Here is an 11,847-nt window from a genome sequence, read left to right as displayed (position 1 = left end):
TTTGAAAATGTTTTTTACCAAAAAGCTGCACTTTTGCATCCGGGTGTCCAAATCTTAATCCGACCGTTGGATTTCTCTAAAATTTGGGTCACAAGTAAAACCTTTTATAAGCTTCGTGTGGGCTTTGGAATCACGTCGATCGGATATCGGACGGAGAACACGACGCACTCCGGATTTGGTCTGGAGGTGCTGTCATGACAGCATTAAATTGCTGTCATGACAGCTACAGTGTTGATTTTGTAACCTGCACAAAATTCAATCCGTCCGTTGGATCTTTTCAAAATTTAGTATGCTAATAGTATTCTTTAAAAGTGACATGTGGGCTTTGGAATCACTCCGATCGGAGGTCAGATGATGAAATGGTGCACTCCGGAAGTTGGTCCGGAAGTGCTGTCATGACAGCTTTTTAGCTGTCATGACAGCAAAAATAGTCAATCTTTTAACATGTCTAATTTTTAATCCGACCGTTGGATCTTTTTGAAATTTGGTACACTTATAGTACCCTTTGAATGTGACGTGTGAGCTTTAAAATCACTTCAATCGGAGGTCGAATGACGGAACACCGCCTCCTGGAAGTTGGCCCAGGAGGGCTGTCATGACAGCAATAAATTACTGTCATGACAGCATCTTTTTATTCCATTTTCGTCTAACTTGCTTCCGTGCGCTATAGGTAGAACCTATAATTATTTTTAAGGTTTTAAATGATTTATTTCTTAAGTTGGTTAGAGGATCAACTCCTTAACCACACTTAGTTTGTTTGAATTATGTGATTTTTGGATAACACTCAAGGCAAGTGTTACATTTGGTATCAGTTTTAGGTTTATGATTCCTTTTTCCTACTTGGCACCTTAAATACATTACTTTTATGCTCTTTCCCTTCTACCACTAACCTGGACTAATATGGTTTTTCTTTCTCTGGCTTGTTCCTTTAGGAGGGGAGAAAGGTCCGTACGCTTGTGGCCGTACACCTTTCAGTTCTAATATGGCTCGAAGGGGAAGGGGTAGATCGAGGAATGAGGAACGACCACCACCTCTACCTCCTCCGCCTCCACCTCCGCCTCCACCTCCACCACCACCACAGGGGACAGATGCAGTCATGGCTAGGCTGCTTGAAGTTATGGTGGATATACAGCAAAATCTTAGAAGTCATACTGTTCCAGATCAGCATGTTGACCTAAGTGCTGGGCAGGGATCTTCTAGTACTATGGGAGCTCATGCACCAGTTGTTAATAATCGAGAGGATGACATATCTGAACCTTGGAAGGAATTCTCTCGCTCTAATCCGACTACATATGATGGTAGTATGCTTGATGGGAAAGCTGAAGAGTGGTTGGATCGGATGGAGCAGTTATTTACTGTTGTGAGGTGTACATCTGAGCAGAAGGTTATCTTGGCTACGATGCAGCTTGTTGGTGAAGCCAAGCATTGGTGGGATTCTGTTAAGCCCACAGATGGAAGATCTATGTCTTGGGATGAATTTAAAGAAAGATTTTATGATTTTCACTTTCCGCCAGCTTTCAGAGATGAGAAAGAGGCAGAGTTTCATGCATTTCAGCAGGGGGACTTAGACGAGGAGACTTTTATAAGAAAATTCAATCAGCTGTCTAAGTTCTCAACATATCTGAAGGCTTCTAATGATAGCAAGTGGAAAGCAAAGAGGTTATTAGAAAAGATGAGGCCAGAATACCGCCAGCAGCTATCTTTGTTAGGCGAGGCGACATATGATGAGATGTGCAATCGTCTGAGGATTGCCGCTCGTCGAGGCCGAGACACAGAGAGTAGCCGGAGTAGGGATACACGAGGTCGATTTTCTTTTGGGTTAGCTCCTACTGGTGGTGTATCCAAGAGAATGGGTTTTAGCTCTGGTTCTTCTTCTAGTGGCTCCTTTAGAATCGGGTCTTCTTCTGCTTCTGGTAATCGAAATTTAAATAGGGGTTCAAGATTTCAAGGTAATCGGGGTGGTAATATGAGATCTGGGGGTTCTCGTTTCTCTGGGAATGCTCCAGCACGTTCTTCACAGACCAGTCAAGCCCCAATTCTAAGCACAGCGAGGTCACCTTGCAATAGATGTGGTAGGGTTCATTTTGGTCGCTGCTTTGCTTGTTACAAGTGTGGAAAGTTAGGCCATTTGATCCGTGACTGCCCTGATTTACATGAGAGCTCGGACCGGAGGAACGTGATTCCTGGTAGAGTGTATACAGTATCTCAGGAGGAGGCTAGGAAGTCATCGAATCTAATCACTGGTATGGTTTCTATCTGTGGCCTCGATTTAGAAGCTTTGTTTGATTGTGGTGCGACGCATTCTTTTATTTCTGCCGAGCGCTTAGATAGAATGGCTATGCCTGTTGACCAGTTGCCCCATGATATAGAAGTTTCCTCTACTTCTGGTTTGGTTGGTCGATCCAGTGTGGTGTGTAGGACTAAGATGACTTTTAATGGGCGATCGACTTGGGTGAATATGATCAAATTACCTATGCAAGGGATTGATTTAATTATTGGTATGGATTGGTTGACAGCTTATGGTGCTGTCTTAGATTGTGTGACTAAGACAGTGACTTTGGTAGAAGTACCGGAGGTGATCAAAGAATACCCTGGTCATTCTTGTTTTCTTTCTTCTTTACAAGTTGAAAGGTTGATTGAGCAAGGATGTGAGGCTTACGTGGTAGTGCTCGCTACCCAAGGGTCTGAGACAGGTATAGTGGATGAAATTGAGGTTGTTAGGGAGTTCCCAGAGGTGTTTTCTGAGGATGTATCAGGATTACCTCCAGAACGTGAGGTTGAATTCTCAATTGACCTGGTACCGGGGACTCAGCCAATTTCAAAGGCTCCCTATAGAATGGCTCCTTCAGAGTTAGCTGAGTTGAAGAAGCAACTTGAGGAGCTGTTAGATAAGGGATTTATTAGACCTAGTGTTTCTCCTTGGGGATCTCCTGTCTTATTTGTGAAGAAGAAGGATGGTAGTTTAAGATTGTGTATCGATTACAGGCAGTTGAATAAGGTTACGGTGAAGAACAAGTACCCACTGCCTCGCATCGATGATCTCTTAGATCAGTTGGTTGGTGCCACGATTTTCTCTAAAATTGATTTACGTTCAGGGTACCATCAGCTAAGAGTTAGTGAGAAGGATGTGGCAAAGACTGCTTTCAGGACTCGATATGGTCATTATGAGTTTTTGGTTATGCCATTCGGGCTGACTAATGCGCCTGCGGTTTTCATGGACTATATGAACCGCATTTTTCGACCTTTCTTGGATCAGTTTGTGGTAGTTTTTATTGACGATATACTGATCTACTCTAAAGATGAGGAGCAGCATGCCAGACACTTGAGGACTGTCCTAAGGTTTCTGCGAGATCATAAGCTATATGCCAAGCTCAGTAAGTGCGAGTTTTGGATGAGAGAGGTTAGGTTCTTGGGACATATCGTGTCGGCAAATGGTATTGCAGTTGATCCATATAAAGTTGAAGCAGTCATGCAATGGGAGAGACCAAAATCGATAACTGAGATCCGTAGTTTTCTGGGATTAGCAGGTTACTACCGGCGTTTTATCAAAGGTTTCTCTCAGATTTCTATGCCTTTGACTAGACTCACAAGGAAGGATAGGCCATTTATCTGGGATGATAAGTGCGAGACAGCTTTTCTTGAGTTGAAAGAAAGGTTAACAACAGCTCCAGTATTGGTGATTTCGGATCCTCAAAAGCCCTATGATGTGTATACTGATGCCTCTCATAAGGGTCTTGGTTGTGTTCTAATGCAAGATGAGAGAGCAGTGGCATATGCATCTAGACAACTTAGACCGCATGAGGAGAATTATCCAACACATGATCTCGAGTTGGCTGCGGTGGTCTTTGCGTTAAAGATCTGGCGTCATTATCTTTATGGAACAGAGTTCAGGGTCATGAGCGACCATAAAAGTCTCAAGTACCTGGTGGATCAAAAAGAGCTGAATATGAGACAGAGACGTTGGATGGAGTTTCTTAAAGATTATAATTTTGAATTTAAGTATCATCCGGGGAAAGCAAATGTGGTAGCAGATGCTCTTAGTCGCAAGACCTTACATGTAGCCTATTTAATGGTTCGGGAGCATAGATTGATGGAATCTTTGGTTGAAATTTTTTTGGGTATGACTAAGTTCTCTTTGAATGGTCTTAATACTATGGTTATTTCTAATGAATTTTGGAAAGAGATACGAGATGCTCAGCTTCAAGATCCGATTTTGTTAAAAATAAGTCAAGACATCGAGAATGGTGAGATAATGGACTATTGGTTTAGTGATGATGGGTATGTGGTTTTCAAGGATAGGGTGTGTATTCCTAACAATGAGTCTATTCGAAAGAAATTGTTGGATGAGGCACATCGAAGTAGCTACACCCTTCATCCCGGTGCTACTAAGATGTATCATGACATGCAGCGTCATTGGTGGTGGCCAGGCATGAAAAAGGATGTCACAGAGTATGTTAGTAAGTGTTTGACCTGTCAGAAGGTCAAAATAGAGCACCAAAAGCCATCGGGGTTATTACAGCCTTTGGAGATTCCTAAATGGAAATGGGAGAGTATTTCAATGGATTTTGTATCTGGTTTGCCGAGGACCCAGGCTAGTTTTGACTCTATCTGGGTAATTGTAGATCGTTTGACTAAGTCAGCACATTTCTTACCGGTCAAGACCACCTATACGGTTGATAGGTATGCTGAGATCTACATTAAGGAGATTGTGCGACTACATGGGGTACCGAGGGATATTGTTTCAGACCGTGATCCTCGATTTACATCAAATTTATGGCAAGCTATGCAAAAGGCTATGGGCACGGATCTGAAGTTTAGTACGTCTTATCATCCACAAACGGATGGACAAACTGAGCGGACGATCCAGACATTAGAGGATATGTTGAGGTCGTGTGCCCTAGAGCTTCAGGGAAGCTGGGATAAGCATTTACCTCTGGCAGAGTTTGCTTATAATAACAGTTATCATGCCAGTATTCAAATGGCTCCTTATGAAGCATTGTATGGAAGACGATGCAGATCGCCTCTTTGTTGGTATGAGTTGAGTGAGAGGACAATGATGGGACCGGATGTGGTAGATGAGACCACAGAGAAAATCAAATTGATCCAACAAAAACTTCTTACAGCACAGAGTAGACAGAAAAGTTATGCAGATAATCGTCGTAAGGACTTGTCTTTTGAGGTTGGGGATCATGTCTTTCTCAAAGTTTCCCCATTGACGGGCGTTGGACGCTCAATTCGGGCTAAAAAGTTATCTCCTCGATATATGGGTCCTTTTGAGGTTTTGAAGAAAGTTGGGCCGGTGGCTTATCAGTTGGCATTACCGCCTCAGTTAGCGGGTCTACACAACGTGTTTCATGTGTCACAATTGAAGAAGTACCAGCCAGACCCGTCGCATGTGATAAAACCTGAGGAGGTTGAAATTCAAGAGAATTTAACCTACCGGACTGAACCAGATCGTATTGTGGATGCTAAGGATAAGCAACTCAGAAATAAGACAATCCGGTTGGTAAAAGTGATTTGGAAAGGGACAGCTCCGGGAGATGCAACCTGGGAGACTGAGGATCAAATGAGGAAGGAATATCCACAGTTGTTTCCCTAGGTATGTTTATCTCTTTGGTTCATGTATTAGCTTGGATTTTGGGGACAAAATCCTTTTTAAAGGAGGGGAGAATGTAACATCCTAAAAATTTTAAGACTCAAATTTATTTAAAAAAATAAATAAAAATAAAATAAAATATCTATAATTAAATTAAAATTTAGAATAATTTGATAGAGGTCCAGAGTTTGAATTTTACTAAGCAAAAGTTTAGTTTTATTTGATTTTTAACTATGGGAAAAATTACCAAAGTTGACCCGGGCTTTTGTGCAATAATAAAAAATGTTGGGCCATTTCTTGTAATTTTCCCCAAACTTTTAAATCAGCTTTTATAAGAGAAAAATCAGACCAGAACGCAGAAAAGAAAACAAGGAAAGAAAGGAAACACGTGAGAGAGAGAGAGAGAGAGAGGAAGAAGAAAGGAGAAAGAGAGGGAGTTAGGCTCGGATCTAGGAGTCTTTGCGACCGTTGCGAGCTCGGCTACACGATAGGTAAACTCCCTACTTCAATCCTCTTCTCTTTCTCTTGATTTTCTTCAATTTTTGGAAGAGGAGATTTTTGGATTTTGATTCCAAAGGCTTTATTCTTGTAAGCTTTTGTTTCTTTGGATCCTAGGGAGCATGTTTTGAGTTTCTATATAGTGATCTAATATTTTGAGTGGATAATTGGATGAAAAGAGGTGTTTTGGGCACAAAATAAACCTGAGAAATTGGGTTTTTGCTCTTCAATGGTTTAAGCTTATTGATTTAGTTATAATTTTGCTATTTGAGCCCAATAAGATTTAAATTAAGGTTTGGTTTTCATTATAAGGGCTAATGGTGAAAGTTGGTGACACTAAGTGAAGGTTTTTAATTGATAAAAAATTATATAAATTGAAAATTAGCCTAGTGATGGCTAATAAATGGTTTTGGTGGTTAAGTGATACTATGTGAATGGTTGGTTTAATATATGGACCATTAGGGTGGATTATGACTCATTGACCTAAGTTGTGTGGTATAAGTTATAGTCTTCATTAATACTATTTGTCATGATAAGTGATGTGGATCACTTATATGTTGTAGAAAATTGTTGGTGGAACTTATTGAGAAGTAAGGAACAAGCCGAGCCCTATTTTGTACAAGGGGAACCCTTTTAGTACCAAAGGGTTGAGGTAACAGGGGAATTTATATTTCTTATTACTTTGTTTTAGCTATTTTTGAATAAATATTACTAGTTATCATGCATTACATGTTTTAAAAGATTAAATGTGCTTTATAAGGGGTTATGGGGTACTACTTTGATTATAGTGCAAATATGTTTTCTAATTGTTTAATAACAATGTTTTTATGGAAATGAGATTTATAAATATTATACTACTTTAGAGTGTTGAATGGTCAATACTCAGGAAAGGTAGACAAGAGTAAAAGGCATGATCTCGGTGGGAGTTCACCAATGAGAAGGTGTGGATTTTTGATATTCTATGGCACACTGTCAGTACTCAGTGTTGTCTTACGTATTGTGGGCTCAGTGCACTAAAGTGGTTAGTGTATTGAGTGTTCGACACCTCTCAGTGGGGGAGGGAATCCGACATATGAAGTGTGAGGTTGAGTGCCTAGGCCAAGGTAGCCCTCACATGGAGAGTAAGTCGGGCTGGCTCTGGGAGGGAGTTAGCTTTGACTGCTCAGGATTCACGTCGAAGGGGCATAGGCGGTTCGGTGGATTAGATCATGCCTTAGATTATGTTTTGTGCCTGTGGAGGTACAAGTAGGTATAAGGTTTACCTGCGAGTTAAAGAGTGCCAGGGGGCATTCTGTTGGTCATGAAAGGCCATACCGGCCTAGGTCATGCATTCATGCATTTTAAATGGCTAAATTATATACTATGTTGAATTTATTATTCATTTATTTAATTATGGCTTACTTTGTAATAATCAATATAGATTTCACTGTTACTGAGACTGTGGTTGTCTCACCCCTTTCTTTTCAATATTCTAGGTCCAGGCGAAGGATCCAGTGGTGGACGGGGAAAAGAGCAAAGCTAGGGGTTTGCTTGTGATTTGTAAAGAACTGCAACCCCTTTCTTTTGAGCAAATATATTGTAATGTATTTAAGATTAGGGTGCCAGTAGGATATGATTATGTGTGTGTGTGTGAATATGTGTGGATTGTGTGCTTGTGTATGAATTTTTGTCTGTTTGCAGACTTGTGGCTAGGAAACTTGGTTATGGTGTGTGGTTTTGATGGATTTACTTAGTAGACCAAGTTTCTATTACAAGCAGATCTTTATTTTGATATATATGTGATTTTATAAGCAAATGCAAAGTGGTTGCATTGCAAATGGTGTGCTATGGGCAAACATACACCTTGGATAGAGAGAGGGGTGCGTGGGCCCCACAAGGAGCTCTGAGCCAAGTGAAAATGTTTAGCATATGTATTTATATAAATACATGGTATTTGGATTGATTTGTGACCACTCTTGTATGATTTGTGCATTTTGGGGGTTTAGGGTCCATTTTGGGAAATGGCACCCGGGTGGTCAAATTTTGATGTATGGGGGTTTTCCATCATTTGAATGTTCTATCAAGTGTTTTTAATCTTATTTGACGTGTTCAAAGTGTTTCCACAGGTTTGTGACCATTAGGATGGGATTTGGACAATTTTGAAAATGGTTTTTACCAAAAAGCTGCACTTTTGCATCCGGGTGTCCAAATCTTAATCCGACCGTTGGATTTCTCTAAAATTTGGGTCACAAGTAAAACCTTTTATAAGCTTCGTGTGGGCTTTGGAATCACGTCGATCGGATATCGGACGGAGAAACGACGCACTCCGGAATTTGGTCTGGAGGTGCTGTCATGACAGCATTAAATTGCTGTCATGACAGCTACAGTGTTGATTTTGTAACCTGCACAAAATTCAATCCGTCCGTTGGATCTTTTCAAAATTTAGTATGCTAATAGTATTCTTTAAAAGTGACATGTGGGCTTTGGAATCACTCCGATCGGAGGTCAGATGATGAAATGGTGCACTCCGGAAGTTGGTCCGGAAGTGCTGTCATGACAGCTTTTTAGCTGTCATGACAGCAAAAATAGTCAATCTTTTAACATGTCTAATTTTTAATCCGACCGTTGGATCTTTTTGAAATTTGGTACACTTATAGTACCCTTTGAATGTGACGTGTGAGCTTTAAAATCATTTCAATCGGAGGTCGAATGACGGAACACCGCCTCCTGGAAGTTGGCCCAGGAGGGCTGTCATGACAGCAATAAATTACTGTCATGACAGCATCTTTTTATTCCATTTTCGTCTAACTTGCTTCCGTGCGCTATAGGTAGAACCTATAATTATTTTTAAGGTTTTAAATGATTTATTTCTTAAGTTGGTTAGAGGATCAACTCCTTAACCACACTTAGTTTGTTTGAATTATGTGATTTTTGGATAACACTCAAGGCAAGTGTTACATCTTTGTTAGCCTTGCTTATGGCTTCTAGAACTTGTCTACCCAAATCACATTGGCATAGACTTTGCTTCTCTTGTTCAGTTCATCTCTCAGTTCCCTGAAAGCCATAGACAAAAAAATGGGACCCACATGATTTTGCAAGAAGACTATGTAGGTTCTCAATACTGTGCTTAGGTTATTCTGGTGCTTGACTTTGTTTTCATTTCTCTGAGCTAGGACTCTAACCACAAAACAGGCTAGTGATTGAGTAACTTCCTCATCCTATGTTTCCTTGATCATGTTGGATCCATAGCTAGAGTTAGGTTTCTTCCCTCGGTTGTGCTCTCAGAGAATACTTCTTTTGTGATGGTAAAAGATTAGAAGCACAATACAGACCTCCAGAAGCAAGTTGGATCCATCTTGATGTTGACGGGGCTGTCAATTCTATTGGAGCTGCAACTTGTGGCGGCATTGTACAAGATGACAAAGGTAATTGGATTAAGAGATTTTTCAAATATCTTGGCTATCAAACCAACATATCGGCATAACTTTTAGGCATTTTAGAAGGGCTTTAACTTTGTTGGAATGTGCGATTCACTAAAATCAATATTCCTTCTGATTTTATGAAAGCTCTTTCTCTTATTTAACATAATCTCTCTAACAATCACCCTGTTTCAGAAACTACTAATAAAGTCAGAGATTTTATCATGAAAGATTGAATCATTATCTTCGATCTTATGTTCAAGAAAGCGAACAAATACACTGATATGCTTGCTTACAAGCCTCTCAAGCAAATTTTGATCTTGTTATTTTTAACTATCTACTTTTAGGATGCAGATTCTTTATAAAAGTTGACATGACTTGATTTTTATTCTTCTTTACACGGTTTTTTCGTGGCCTTGCATTAAAAGAAAAAAAATTACTTCTTTCAAAACATCTGCTTCATTTACCTTCTTCTTGGAAGAAGTGCTGAACAGGGTGTCCATCGATGGATCGTGTTCCCTCCTGATCGAATGAATAAATAAATAAGGGAGAGTAATTAAGCCATTTATTACTGTTAGACGTTCGCAACATCTTATTCCCCCTTTTTTTTTTTTTTACAGTTTTGATGCTTGACAGTATAATTTTTTGTTCTTCCAAAGGTGTAGTTGGAGAATCATGTTGGGATAATTAAATTAAAGTGTTTTACAAACACAGAAAAAATAAAAACACGAAAAGTACCAAATGGCGTGCAAATAAAAAACGCTGTAAAATAACGACAAAAAGAAGTATTTAGGAGTTCAATGGTGTGGAAAATTAATATATTAATATAATGAAGAGAAAATGGGACAGATGGATCAAAAGTCAAAAGAATTAGTTGGAAGAACTTGTGTCCCGTCCCGTTTAGTATGTTGAAAATAATTTTGATGGAAATAAAAATGAAGATGAAGATGGAAATAAAAATAAATATGAAAATGGATATGAGATTTAAAAATATGTTTGGTATGTTTATGGAATTGAAAGATTATTTTTATTCAATATTAATATTTAAAATGTGAAAAGACTAAAAAGCCCTCATCCTAAAAAAAATTGCTCACATAGAATCATCATTTGTCATGGCTTGAGTTTGCAGCTGCCATCCAAAAAAACACAAATGCAGATCATTTTTTATTTCCAACCCAGAATCATTCTCATATAATCATATAACAAGCGCATTGAAACAAAAGCATAGCTAATTATGATTCAATAAAGCAGCAAAAATCTATTTCTATCTAGAAAAAGTCATGATTTCATAACTGCCATGATTTGAACTAAATCTGAGAAAGAGGTGGTCAAGAGATTGAAGGTGGTCTCTGCCGTCACCTTCCAATGAGAGATCAAGGGAGCACGATCGACCTTTCGATACATCTCTGCTGTAGCCTTCACCTCCCCCCACAGCATCTCTAGTAACAAACAGTGGTGCTCGATGTCATCGTTGCAGCCAAAAGTAGACAAGAGGTTGTCTTCTCATCCACCTTCTCCATCTAGTTTGTCTTCACCATTTACAGATCTAGTTTGTCCTTATCATTAAGAAAGTCACCGAAAGTAAGTGAAAAGTTCATTGGCATATGAAATCGTTGATAGTTCCTGGAGGTCATCACAAGAATGTTTTGGTTCTGTAGGTCACCGTCACTGGTTGTTAGAGGTCGCTGGCACTGGTTGCTGAGGTCGTCGATGCTGGTTGCTGAGGTTGCCGGCACTTGGTAAGGGCGAGAGGATTGAACGAGAGAGGAGAAAGGAAAGGGTAAAAAAATGAAAAAAAGAATATGGAATTGAAAATCTAAAGTTTTGTAATGAAATTGGATTCCTTATGGAATTGAATTCTAGCATACCAAACTAATCATTTGTTGAATTTTATTTCCATTTCCAATTCTAAAGCCAAAATTCTAGTGTACCAAAGGGGACCTAGGTGTGCAGTGTGTTGGATTCAACCAGGATGCATACTCCAATTTCATTTATTATTTTTTAAAAACATGCATTGAATTTTGATTATCATTAAATATTTATCTAGGATATTTTATAAGAATGTAATTAAAAGGATGTAAAAAATTTTAAAAGATTAAAGTTGTATTTTTTAAAAAATTCGTAATTCTATGCTCTAGTATAAAAGGAGGATTAAAAAAAGCAGTTTTATCAAAACCGAACCGGATTTCCCTATTCGATAGGTTGAATCAATTTCAAACTGGCCAAAATTGGCATGATTAATGGGCTTACTGGTTGATCCGGTCTTAATTTTTTAAATTTTTTTAAATTTTAATTCATATTTATAAATTGCAATTTACACATATTTATACCTAATTAGTGCTCGTAAATTTAAAA

This window comes from Prosopis cineraria, unplaced genomic scaffold, assembly GCF_029017545.1.
Source record: "Prosopis cineraria cultivar Desert tree isolate PC_DT_omini unplaced genomic scaffold, ASM2901754v1 PC11, whole genome shotgun sequence".
Lineage (NCBI taxonomy): Eukaryota > Viridiplantae > Streptophyta > Magnoliopsida > Fabales > Fabaceae > Prosopis > Prosopis cineraria.
This window is presented reverse-complemented; position numbering follows the sequence as displayed.